Below are 14,968 nucleotides of genomic sequence, written 5' to 3' on the forward strand. Positions count from 1 at the left end.
TTCGCTACTTATGGATGTTGTCATCCTTGTTATTATCTTATCCAATTAAAAGAATTTCATCTATGATTTCAAGAATTAAATGTCCGAAGCAGCTTACAGTGCTTAATAAAAAATGACGTCATACAATACCAATTACAAATGATAGGCCAGTATTCATTTTACCATTGGTCAATTACAATGTATACTAGTCCATCATAGGTTATTTGTATTGTATGACTTGAATAGTGGCCTTTTTTCATTAGCCACTAAAAGCTGCTTCAGTTATTATATTTAACATTTTGTTAGACACCTATATTTTTTATAGTTTTTGTAATTACGTATTTTTCATTTTGAATGCTTTGTTTAAGAAAACCAATATGATTACTATCTACCTGCTTGACCCTACCAGGCTTTCTGATGACCTGAAGGCTTAATAAATTTCATATCCCAGTTGTTATATGTATGTTAGGATATATAAGTTGGAAGGAATTTTAATGTTAGAGGGAGATTTGAAATCTGCATCAAATTGTAAGGATTTTTTTTATAAAATTCGTTTTTTGTATAATTATTTATCTAAAAGCGGAATTACAATTTAAGTTCATAAATTTTGACCAATAGGATAGGTGGATTGGAAACTACCTGCGCTCTAATTGGTTGAATGATGTGCGACACTTAAGCTTCTCCTATCAGAGCAAAGATAATTTTCAATCCACCAATCACAGATGTCAAAATTAATTAACTTAAATTGTATTTCCGCTTTTAGATAAAGAATTATACAAAAAACCAATTTTATAAAAATCGTTAAAATTTGATGCAGATTTCAAATCTCCCTCTAACATTAAAATTCATTCCAACTTATATATCTTAATATATGTATAGATACATCTTTTTTAAAGTCACTTTTCACAGCCTCATATCTTTTTTTCACCCAAAAAATGAGGGGAAAATAGGTTTTTTATTTGTAAAATATTGGACAATGTATTTGACACACTACTCCTGTATGTTTATCCTACAGCAGGGAGGGAGGGGACATTTGGCTGTTTATTATTCTAGTCCCCAAAGTTTTATAGTTTTCTTATTCGTTTGTAACAATTTGGGGACTTTATTAGTATTAGTATTAGTTGTTTTATTAAGTTAAGTGTCCAAATATTTCAACCACTAATTGTAACTACAGAGGGGGTAATTTTGTGTATCATCATTGGGGATATATATATTAATTTATCAGCCATTGTCTTATCCCTTAAGATCCCTGGTAGATTATCCTACAAGGTCCAAGTTTGTCTCCTTTATTTTGTGCCTCTAAACGGAAATTAAACTTTCCTTGTCTTCTCAAGAATAATTTTAATATTTAGATTTATTTAGGGAACTAAATTGGGATAAGACAATGGCCGATAAATCTATGCACGTCCCCAAAAATGCTACACAAAATAACCCCTTCCTCAGATTGCAATTAAAAGTTGAAACGTGTGAACTCTTGACTAATTAAAATTCAATAAAATTTCCTAAAGTTGTTAAGCCAACGAATAAGAAAATGAAACGAACAGAAATATATTAACGACTAGCTTCGCTCCGTAGCAATAATGATTTTAATGTAAAAATTTGCATTATGATAATTTTTCATTTGATTTATATTTTAAAAAGATATTTTTAGCAAATGTAACCTATTCTAAATTTTGTATTTCCTTAAATTGTCTCTAAACTATATCTTGCTAGAAAAGTGCTGGGTCAAACATTCTGCAGACAACCATCCCAATGATTGCATGAGCTTTGTCTGGAAGTTCAAACTATAGGTATATGTACTGTCTTGGGCCAAAGCATACCGCTTACACCAACAACGAGGGGAAGCATTACAGTCCGAAACGGATACCATATATGATCAACGGATATTATGACAGGGGAAAAATGTCGTCAAATTGGCTTGCTAACATGGAACTCGGGTATTGGTCAGTTCGATCATCCAGTAGAAGTGGAGGGGATGAGTCAAAAGAGGTAATCGTTATTTTAGCCTGCTGCATGTTTAACTTTATCAGAGAATATGGAAATTTGGTGTAAGATTAAAGTAATAATATATTCATTGAGTCATTATAGTCATTAAAACAAAACTGATTTTGATATTTTATTAAAATAAATTAATCAATTAAATAAGACTTGTATGACGCAACGTCACACCCTAAAAGCATTAAAGCTTTATTCTTAATTTATGATTGGTAAAGGGAAAAAAGAATAAAAAACATATTTATTTATTTCTATATGTACATATATGTATATATATATTGTATATCCAATATTGAAGGATTGTCAGATTATCATAAGCGAAGCTATTTTATTCTTTATCGGTTCGTCCGTCTGTCGGTCTCTATGTAAAGGAAAAAACCTTAATTGTTGGCGGATTTTATTTTTTAAGACTTTATTTCACACTAGTGGCTATGCCCCCAGAGGCCTTTAGGGGCATTTAAGGAGGGGGGAGTTGAATTCGATAACCCATTATTTTATTTTAGATTAAGATTTAAAGTTTTAGTTTTTAAATCTAGAGAGTTTTCTCTTGGGGGGGGGGGGGTGGCAGTACCCTCCCCCAAAATATTTAAACCTTCCCAGAACCTATGAGAATCTACACTATAAAGGAGAACCATATTGGTTCAACGGTTAGCGAGATCCTTTGGTATTAAAAGACAGACAGATAGACAGACAAACATCCTTTATCATAAGGATTACTGATTTCGTCGCATAACTTATGAAAATAACTGTTCTTGTAAGAATATGTACAACGATTATGTGCATTATGTATGTTGTATCAGGTATCTAAAGGGATAAGACAATGGCCGATTGACTGATGTACATCCCCATAATGAAACACAAATTACCCTTTCTGTAGATTACATTTAAAGGTTGAAACGTTTGAACACTCATCTAATGAACTTTGGGAATTATTGTAATATCCCCTCCCTCCGTGATGTTGTATGCTAGAATGGCTCGAAAAAAGATAAGTAACGTTTTACTTTTCAAGTCTGTCAGTCTGTCTGTATAGCTCATTGACTGATTTTCATCCCTAACCATCAACGCATATATTATTGAAAAAACAAGGATGACAACATCCATAAGTAGCGAAGCACAAAAATCATGGATGGGAATATGTACAACTAGATTTAAAGTGTATTTATTAAAATCAAGAATAGATTTATTGGATAAAATAAACATCAAACCTTGTTTTATTTTTATAACCAAAATTTTTTTGAAAATTGGACCATAAACACTGAAGATATAGAGAAAAATATAAAAATAGCCTAAAACCTGCTAAAAAGGCAGTCTGGCCGTCATGGTTGTTTTCTTTAAACACGGGAAATTTAATTTTGATATCTATAACTGAAAAAAATTTGAAAATCGGACCATAAACACTGAAGATATGGAGAAAAATGTTAAATTTCAGCATTCTATCTTTTATAGGAGCTGAGCAAATCCGAAAGTGAATTATAGAGTAGCTTCGCTACTAAAAAGAATACTACACGAACTACCTTACTAAGTAGGCAAAACTAGCAAAAGCTAGTTCTGTTTTATTTACGTTCTTAACAGAATTTTTTGGCTTTCAAATTAACTGCTTCAAACTTAATATATGTATATATACTATTATATAAAGTAGTAAGGCTTTGTTATCAAAAGATCTAGTTAAGGTCTTCCTTTTTGGGAAGTTTCATATAGGTCCTGGGGTGGTTTTAAGCCATTTTTTAGATTCAAGCCTCGAAGTGGTATTAGTAAGAAAAATAAAGTAACTTTCAGATTTTGAGTAAGGCTAACATGAAGGGAATAGTTATTTCTCGTATCGTATTATAAACGGCTTTCCGTGCATATAGAATGTACAATTATAAGATTAAAACTAGTTTTTTTAGCCCCGTGGTGCCGAAGGCACCGGCTAAAAAACTAGTTTTAATCTTATGATTGTACATTTCTATATTCGTAGAAAACTGGATATAATACGATGCTAGACATAGTTTTTTCGTATTTGTGAGAACCGGTTCCTATCCACCGGATTCGAATGAATACGAAAAAATGATTTATACTATTTCTATATGTACATATTTAGGCCAAATCATAATCTTTAATTTCTGTTTTTTCTTTCTGGTCTAAAAATACAATCTATTTATAAAAACAAGGATGATAACATCCATAAAAGCGAAGCTCTGAAACGGTAGGACAAACGGACATTAACACCTGTAGAGTGTCAGACCTGAATAATCAGAATATAGATGTATATAGAGTTGAAGTAAAATTGCTTGATACATGATAATGTTTATGGACATACTTACATATTTATGACTTGATTAAAGAGTTGCTTCGCTTTTAACGGACGGAGCGACGCTAATTATAGAAAACCTTCGCTTTTAATAAGTATTTAAAATCACTTTCTTCACAAATATAACTCTGAGAATAACATTGTGTGTCTGTGAGATGTGATGGGCAAATATGTTCTAGTTACTAGCAGCTGGCTAAATTAACCTTCCTACTGGATGAACGAACTGACAAATGAGTTCCTAAATAGCAAGCTATATTGACAAAAAAAAAATCATCAGTTAATATATCTAGGTAGGTTGTCTGTAGTAGTTTTTTATGAACCAAGCCCCGTGATCAAGATAATAATTATCTTTTTAAACAAGGATTACAACATCCATAAAAACAAAGCTCTAAAACAGTAAGACAAACAAACACCAACACTTGTAGATTGTCAGAACTGAATAATCAGTATATAAATGTATAACAGTCAAAACAAAATTATTAAGTAAATTTGTTGCAAAACTGTTAAATTCAAGATAACGTTTAATGACATACCTACATGTTTAGTACTTGATTATTATATCCAGTCAAGATGGACGGACGAATGGACCTATGGACAGACCATAGTTATAGAAAAGCTTTGCTTTTAAAAATTTGGTTATCAAATGCAACTCCCCCCTCCCTAAGTGCCCCCTTGAGGCCTCTAGGGGCTTAGCCCCTGGTAAATAATAAAAGAAAACAACATAATTTTTGGTGTAATTATTTATTGTAATCAATAACAATGATGCCACTCACTATGCAAACACCAAATATTTTATTTTATAATTTTTTAATCTTATTCACAGCTAACACTTGTGGAAATTTTTGAATAAACAACTTTCTGCCAGCAAAGTGGTCTACTTACTTTTACATGTCAAATTGATTGAAATAATTTTTAAAAATACTTTTAAAAGTTACCCCAACATATTTATTCTTTCACTTTATTACTGGCTATCTAAAGCTGGGGTGTCTGTATCCTAACCCATTCAAAAATACTTAAACAAGGATGACAACATCCATAAGAAGCGAAGCACAAAATTTATTATGAAATAGACAGTGTGTTATAGTGCAGATTATCTGTTATCTTTACAATTAAAATAAAGAGGGAGAATATGCTGAAATCACAAATCCTTACAAAAAAAATAATGTTATGTCTTTAAAAGTTGTAAAAAGAAAAGTAGCTAAAAAGCTGATTAAAACGGTCCGACCGCTATGGATGTTTTCTACTTAATTATGCTACATTATCGCTACTAAAATGTTACCCAAAATGTATATTCTTTTATTTAATTGTAGATCTATTCACCCCCATATCCTCTCCCTCATTGGTATTTATTTAAAAACAATTTTCCTTGGCAATAATTGAATCTTTCAAAGTTGTCGACATATTCTGCATCTATATGGATCTAAAAATGTTTTAAAATCAGAGGTGGATTATAAAAATAAATAGTAGTGTCGCTGCTCGCTGGTAAGGCAAAATTTTTATTGTGAAAAATTCTCCAAAATTTTAAAAGTCATAAAATTATTATTGACATAAGATTTCGTTTAATTTTTGTAGATTTTTTATGTGATTTTGGAGGATTTTTATATAAAACAATTTTGCCTCGCCAGCGAGCAGCGACCCTAATTCGTTTTTTAAGAATCCATTTCATAATTGACAAGACAAAAAGCACCTATACACACCTTTAAATAAAAACCATACTCAAAAGTACCAAAAGACAAAAGAGAGAATGGTTATTTCTTGCGTCGTATTATAAACAGTTTTCCGCAGATATAAAATGTACAATTATACGATTAAAATAAGTTTTTTAGCCCCGAGATGCCGAAGGCACGGGCTAAAAGAATGCTTTGTCAAAGCATTTCGAAAAGTATAAGATGCTTAATTTAAATAATCAAACCCGTCAATATAAGCCATAAAACTTGACCTTTGCCTCAAGAAATCTAATATTAAATTTCCAGTAAAGACACACATAGCGCATTCTATAAAGCTTAATCTCCCTTACTTCCTCCGTAACTTTGATAATAGCTTCGACTATCCTATTTATTAAATTAGTGTCGGAAGCTTAAGATCTCAATAACTAATGAACCGATTAGGTTCTCTATTTCGGTAACCTTCACATAGATCTTGTGATGGTTTTAGGCTATTTTATTTTCAGATTTAAATCTTAGGAATGGGTTGGTTTAAAGCTATTTTCGTAGCCCATCTTTACCCCTTTAAATACAGAGCTCCTAGATGCAAAGGGCGTAGCAGCTTGTATTGAATATATCTGTATCTATTTCTTTAATATTAGCGACGTGTTTTAATTTGCTAACACCTTCATTTCTAACTATTTATACATCACCCATTTTATATGCGAAGCTTTTCTATAATTAGGGTCGGTCCGTTAGTCGGTAACAGATAGCTTTTTAGCCATGTTAGAATTGTCATATCGATTTTAAACTTTGCATGGTGATTCCTAGGACAATGTTATAAACAACAAATGACCGATTATTTAAAGGGATAAAACAATTGCCGATAAATTGATGTACATCTTCAATGATGACACACAAAATTACTCTTCTGTAAATTAAAATTTACTGTTAAAACGCTTGAACACTAAACTTAATAAACCAACCAATCATAATTCAGTAAAAGTCCTCAAAGTTATTAAGCCAACGAGTTAGAAAACGTTATTATAAAACTTTTGGGACTAATATTATAAACAGTCCATTGTCCCCTCTCTCTTTGGTTCATTTTAGTTATTTCTCGCAACGTATTATAAACGGCTTTCCGCGGATATAAGATGTACAATTATAAGATTAAAACTAGTTTTTTTAGCCCCGAGGTGCTGAAGGCACCGGCTAAAAAAACTGGTTTTAATCTTATGATTTTACATTTTTATATTCGTAGAAATCTGGATATAATTCGATGCTAGAAATAGTTTTTTCGTATGGATGAGAACCGGTTCCTATCCACCGGATTCGAATGAATACGAGAAATCGTATTTTCCCATCTCTCCTTCTTTTTTCTTCGATCCCTTACTAGATTAGATTACACCCTTCATATAACTAGTGGCTACGCCCCCTAGAGGCCTCTAGGAGCTCTTTAGAAAGGTAAAAGTTAATAAACCCCCATAATAGTTATAAACCTTCCAAAGACCTATTAGAAGCTACCATATAAAGGAGAACAATCTCATTTTAGCGGTTACCGAGATCGTTACTTTTATAGCCTTAAAAACAAGGATGACAACATACATAAGTAGCGAAGCTCAAAAATTATGGATGGATATCCGGGAAAAATGAACTATAGAGCAGTTTCATAAAAGCAAGGATGACAACATCCATAAAAGCGAAGCTCTGAAACGATATGATAGACGAACATTAACTTTTGTTGAGTGTCAGAACTGAATATACAAAATATGAAAATATAAGGTTTGACAAAATTATACGTAAATTTGTTGCAAAACTTCTTAAATACAGAATTCTGTTTAAGGACATACGGACATTTTTAATATTTGATTATAGAGATGCTTCGCTCATAATAATGTACCTTATTGTAATAGGAATCAGTAATCAAACAATCAGATCAATCGGATGATTTTATCACATAAAAAATTGTTATTAAAAAAGTAAAAAAATCAACATGTTTAAAATGGACGTATGGACATTCTGGTAACGATTATAGAGTTGCTACGCTTTCAAAATCGTACCTAACTACTACAAGAATCCCCATGCAAGGTTTGAAATCGATAAAGCAATTCTAACATGCCTAAATTAACGAATAAAAGCTAACTATCTCGGACGGACGTACGGACGGACGGACGGACGGACGGACGGACCGACCCTAATTATAGAAAAGTTTCGCTTTTAAAAACATTAAACTAAAAAAAATGACAAAACCTTGTAAGATTAATAACAAGAAAATCTAGGAATTGATCTAGCACCTCAACCAATAAGCAAATCTTCATGAAACTTTGTGGAGATATGTAATTGTGAACTTATTTAATCCCTAAAAATATCAGCCGTCTGTCTTGAATAGGAGTAAAGAAATCATGAAGACTTAAAAATCTAGGAATCGAACTAGCACCCCAACCAATTGACGAATCTCAATAAAACTTTATAAAAGTATGCAGAATATTAAAGTATTTAATCCCTGAAAATTTTAGCCGTTTATATCCAATAGGAGTTGAGAAAATCATGAAAACTTTAAAATGTAGGAATCGATCTAGCACCCTAATTAATTGACGAATATTAAAGAAACTTGGTGAAAATATGAAAAATGTTAACATATTTAATCCCTAGAAATTCAGCCTTCTATCTTTTATAAGAGAAGAGAAAACACGTTTCCTCCTTTATGTCTCAGACGGACGGACAGACATTTCGAATTATAGAGTTTCGTTACTAATAACAATGTTAGGCAATTGGGCCCGCAGGGTAAAAGCCCCCCGCAGATGCTAGAAATAGGAGAAAATCTTTTCTGAAAATACGGCGAAACGCCCCTTAAGAGCCGTTGTCACGAAAGGAACTATACCCCAATTATTTTCTTCCTCTAATGGATAATTTAATTCTATTGTCCTCTCCCTTACTGGAATATTTCAGGGATCTAAAGGGATAAGCCAATGGCCGATAAATTTATGTACATCTCTAATAATAATACCCAAAATTACCCCTTCTGTAGATTACAATGGCTAAAACGTTTGGACACTGAACTTAAAAGACCAACCAATAAATATTCATCTAAAGCCCCCAAGGTTGGTAAGCCAACGAATAGGAATTATTATAAAACTTTGGGGACTAGTGTAATAAACAGCCTAATCTCCCCCCCCCCCTTCCCTGGGAATATTTTCCAACCCTTACTAACCTTACTATATCGGCCTGGGGTGTTCTTATAAAGCAAAAAGAAAAACAAAAATAGCACTTTTGATATAAAATTACAATTGCCAATGTCATAAAATTTTAAATTCAGTAGTTGGACAAAGTGTCTCAGAAATCAGTCAAATAACATCATAAAAATTAGGAAGATGAGAGGAGAAGTGGGAAAGAAAACCCCTAAAAAAGAGATACATATCCCTCATTTTTATGACGTCACATGTCTGATTTTTTTAGACACTTTGTCCAGCTACCAAATTCACCTTTATGGCAGAGCTGTACATCCTTTTATATAAACTTTATATTATAAAGTATTAATGTTCTTTTGTAGCTTAAGATTTTGATAACTATCAATTTTAACAATTTTTATCTCTCAATGAATGCTCTTGTAATAGGGGTGAAGCGTTTCAACCCCTAAATGGCGGAAGTTCCCGACAGAGCCCCTAGCTAGTGATTCTATCCAAAGAGGTACTTCAAGTGTTTACAGATTGAAGATTTATTCAAAACTAACTATAGGTTACAAAAATGCAGTTTATATACACATATTACAGAATAGATAGATAAATTGGGTAGGCAATCAAAAGGGGTGCAGATTAATGGGGAAGCTTCATCCAGGTGTAAGGGAGAAGGGTAGGCCATCTGAGGGGGTGGACTGGTGTAGCTTGAGAAAGGGTAGGTAGCTACGCTGGAAGGAGGGAGGGGGGGAACCCCTACCCCCTTTCTACCGGTAGAAGTTGACCGCTTGCTAATTCGCCGCTGGAATGTTGATAAACAATGGTCTTTGTCTGAGGGATCATTGTGAGGAGATGGAAACATGATAGTGTATCTAAATTTAGCTCGCAGCAAAACTTCTCTGTCGGCCTACCACACTCCTAATATTTTAGCTTTTCTTTTCTAATACCAATTTTAGCTGATTATTGTGCTATTTATAGCCAAACTTTAGCTTGTCTTGTTAGAATACCAGATAATAAATTTTATTCTCAGCCATACTGAAAAATCATGTATTACAGACAATTTTCCACGAATATTAAAAAAATCATAAAATTGAAAACAGTTTTGATAGCCTGGGCCCTTTGGAGCTAACAAAATGGTTTTAATATTATAATTTTTCATTATAAAATCTGCTGAAAGCTATATATAACACAATGCGATAAATAACTATTATTGCTCTACTTAGGAAAATAAAATCAGCAATTAAAATTCAAACTGTATGTATAACATTCTACTATTGTTTTCATCAATGCCCTGCCTATGTTTAAACTTACCCTAAACTTGTGGGGCTACCAAAATACAAATTGTGCAACAATTTATTGGTTGAATTGTTAGGCCACCAGGTAATGGATTCTCATGGAATATACAAATTAGGTTTCCGGAGAAACAATTATTGAATATCGGGCTCCACACACCATTAATATTACAAACACACACACCAGGGAGAGAGGGTACATTGAGCTATTTATTGCACTAGTTTTATAATAACGTTTTCTTACTCGTTGACTTGACAACTTTGAGAACTTGTTCTTATTTAATTATAAACGTGTCAACCCCTAATTGTAATCTAAAGAAGGGTAATTTTGTGTATAATCATTTGGGATATACATTAGTTAATAGGTCATTGTCTTATCCCTTTAGATCTCTGCACTCACACGCATACCTGTTGAATTTGGAAACATAACATTGACATAAAATGTATTTGTATATGATATTTGACAATAAATTTATAATACAATTAAAGTTATTTCTCGCATCGTATTATAAACAGCTTTCAGCGGATATAAAATGTACAATTATTAAGAACTGGTTTTAATCTTATGGTTGTACATTTTTATATTTGTAGAAAACTGGATATAAAACGATTATAGACATAATTTTTACGCATAGCTGAGAACCGGTTCTATTCCACCGGATAAAAATCGGTTTCGAATAAATACGAGAATAAGTTTTACTATCGTATTCATGCTGTTTACTTGCGGCTGAATCCCTAGCATCTAGGGGCGCAGCACTTATGACTGTAGGAAGGGACAAAAATAAGATTTAACGGATAAACAGAAAACTTACTACTTTATTATTTACAAACGACTTACAGGGAGCTGAAGGTGAAGTCGAAGTCCAAAATCAATTTTAATTTTTGACAAAAAAAATATGGGGGGGGGGGATTTTTCCAAGGAGAGATTTCCTTTAGGATGGTGCAGCTACCCTCCCCCAAAGTAGTTTTAAACTTTCTCTTAACGTATAAGGAGCTTTATAGTAAATGAAAACCAAATCGGTTCAGCGGTTAGCAAGATCCTTTGGCAGGCACAGACAGGTAGACATCCTGTTACTTTAATATAAGAATAATGACGGGAACAAGTTTTAACATGGAAACCACAACAAAACAGGCTTCTAAAGGGATAAGACAATGGCCGATTATTTGATGTACATCCAAAAAAGATGATAAACAAAATTACCCCTTCTTTATATTACAATTAGTGGTTGAAATGCTTGGACACTCAACTTAATGAACCACCCAATCAAAATTCAATAAAAGTCCCCAAAGTGTCAAGCTAACAAATAAAAAACTTTCATTATAAAACTTTGGGTACTAGTGTAATAAAAAGCCCAGTGTCCCCTCCCTCCCTGACGACATCAAACACACTCACACAGACAAATTAGATATGATGAAAACTGGAAAGACAGATATTATGCAAAGGGAAAACAGAATCAACCACAGAATACGAATATTAGAATCATTTCTATGTTCAATTATTATTCTACTATTTATGATATGATTTGCTACCATCTAGTATCAAATTACACCAAATTATCATGTACTCTAATAAAATGCATCTTGTAGTTGGCTAAAATAACTATACCAAACCATCCCATCCCCTCCTAACTAAATGATCCAACTGACCAATAAATGATGTCCATGGTTGCAACAAAACTGGACGATAATTTTTCCCTGTCACAATAGTCGTGTATATTCCATTACCAATTACTATCTATACAGGTAACCTTACTAAATTCGGAGTGGATACAAAACGGCGAATATTACAAAACAGCGAAATCACAATACAGCGACTGTTACAAAACGGCAAATGTTACAAAACGGCGAAATCACAAAATAGCGAATGTAACAAAACGGCAAAAAATATTATACTATAAATAGGACCTATTAAAAATAAAAAAAAATCCAAAAAGAAAATCTTCCAATTTTAGTAACGGCTAAATCATGGACGTTGCAACGTTTATTCCGTCGTACAAAGGTGGAAACATACCTTTTCTATTTGGTATTCCAATCCTAACCCATTGAGGAAGGGCAGGAGGACAGAGAGGCTGGAAATGTTGAAGTTGTCCCTCCAGAGTTATAAGCCAGAAAACATGAAGGAATTCCTATTAGGAAACTGTGACACTGTTTAAAATTTACTTACTTTGGTTTTTGAATTCATAAATTGTTCATAGATTCAATGTATATTTCATTAGTTTTAATTAATAAATACATAATTATATTTTTGCATTTTGTAATCTCGCAGATTAGTAACATTCGCCATTTTTTTATTATATTGTAACATTTGCCGTTTTGTAATTTTGCCGTTTTGTGATTTCGCCTTTTTGTAACATTCGCCGTTTTAGGAATCGCCGTTTTGTATCCACTCCCTAAATTCTACCTTTTAGTATTCTATGTATAAAAGTAACACTATTTGTATATGTGTATGCTAATATTTCCTATCATATTCTACTATGTAGTATTCTATGTATAAAAGTAACACTATTTGTATATGTTTGCCGATATTTTCTATTATATTCTACAATGTAGTATTCTATGTATAAAAGTAACACTATTTGTATGTGTTTGCTAATATTTCCTATCATATTTTACTATGTAGTATTCTATGTATAAAAGTAACACTATTTGTATGTGTTTGCTAATATTTCCTATCATATTTTACTATGTAGTATTCTATGTATAAAAGTAACACTATTTGTATGTGTTTGCTAATATTTCCTATCATATTCTACTATGTAGTATTCTATGTATAAAAGTAACACTATTTGTATGTGTATGCTAATATTTCCTATCATATTTTACTATGTAGTATTCTATGTATAAAAGTAACACTATTTGTATATGTAAGCTAATATTTTTACTATATTCTACTATGTAGTATTCTATGTATAAAAGTAACACTATTTGTATATGTGTATGCTAATATTTCCTATCATATTCTACCATGTATTATTCTATGAATAAAAGTAACACTATTTGTATGTGTTTGCTGATATTTTCTACCATACAACCAAACATGAAAAACATATAATATAATAAACAAGAGCAATAACCAAATCACTCTTTGATCGCATAACCTTTGTCCTGACTGTTAATATTAAAAAGTAATGCATAATTCCTTTATTACAGTGATCTAAAGTGTTAATACAATGGCCGACAAATTGATGTACATCCCCAAATAATGATACACAAAATTATCTCTTCTGTAGATTACAATAAGTGGTTGAAACCTTTGAACAATATCAACTTAATGGATCAACCAATCTAAACTAAAATCAAAATAGTCTTTTTTAGTCTTTATTTTAATTCTTTATGTCGAATACAAGTTATTAATGATAAATGATAGGAGCGCAGCCACTAGTTTAATAATGGTTATTTCTTGCATCGTATTATACACAGCTATCCGCGGATATAATATGTACAATTATAAGATTATTTTCATAGAAAACTGGATATGATACGATGCTAGACAAAATTTTTCAGTAAGGCCGAGAACCAGTTCTAATCCAGCGGATATTAATCGGTTTCGAACCGATACGGGAACCAACGTTATTCCACTAAGACTGTATATACTTACTAGCGGCCACGCCCCCTAGAGGCCTCTAGTGGCACTTTAAATGTTTTTGTTTGTTAAAGTCTCTACGATAACTATTTATGTTACGATATCTCTTTGTGAAACGTTGAAGTCTCCCCAATATTTTTAAAAAATCGATTTTTAGTCATTTCTCTTGGGAGGGTGGTGGTACCCTCCCCCAAAATAGTTATAAACTTTCCCGGGACCCATGAGAACCCTGTTAAGGAGAACCCGATCGGTTCAGCGGTTAGCGAGATCCTTCGATACAGACACACAGACATCCTGTTACTTTAGTATAAGGATTATTGATATGATATAAATGGGGGGGATTTTGATATATGATCTTTAGTTAGGGATCCATTAATATGTTTTATGTATTTACATATCGGAGATCTTACATCTAGTATTAGTTTTATTATTTTTTTCCAATAATCTTCTGCTACAAATCATGTTTTTATGTTTATATATGATTCTCTTATTTACGTATGACACATTACTTTTAGCTTATAAAGAAAACATGAAAAAAGATTATTAAAATGGAGATAAATTAATTCAAAAAAATCGCGAAACCTGTACGTGGTTTTCACCTGTCGCTTAAGGGGGCAACACATAGAAAAGTTGACGACCTTTTTATCTGTCCCCCAGTTATTAGAAGCGAAGCTACTCTATAATTCATTAGTAGCGAAGCTACTCTATAATTCACAATGTATGTCCGTCCTTCAATCACGAAGTGGGGGAAACGTGATTTTCACAGCTCCTATTAAAGATAGACAGCTGGGATTTTTAGATAGATTCCTAGATTTTCAAGTTTTCGTGATTTTGTCAACTCCTTTGCAAGATAGAGGGCTGAAACTTTCAGAGGTTAATTAATTTACATTCTGCATAATTCCACAAAGTTTTAGTAAGATTTGTCTTTTTATTGGGGTGCTGGATCGATTTCTAAGTTTTCGTGATTTTTTCTATTCCTATTCAGGATTGATGGCTAAAATTATCAGGGATTG

This window comes from Acartia tonsa, chromosome 6, assembly GCF_053477335.1.
Source record: "Acartia tonsa isolate MP-2025a chromosome 6, ASM5347733v1, whole genome shotgun sequence".
NCBI lineage: Eukaryota > Metazoa > Arthropoda > Copepoda > Calanoida > Acartiidae > Acartia > Acartia tonsa.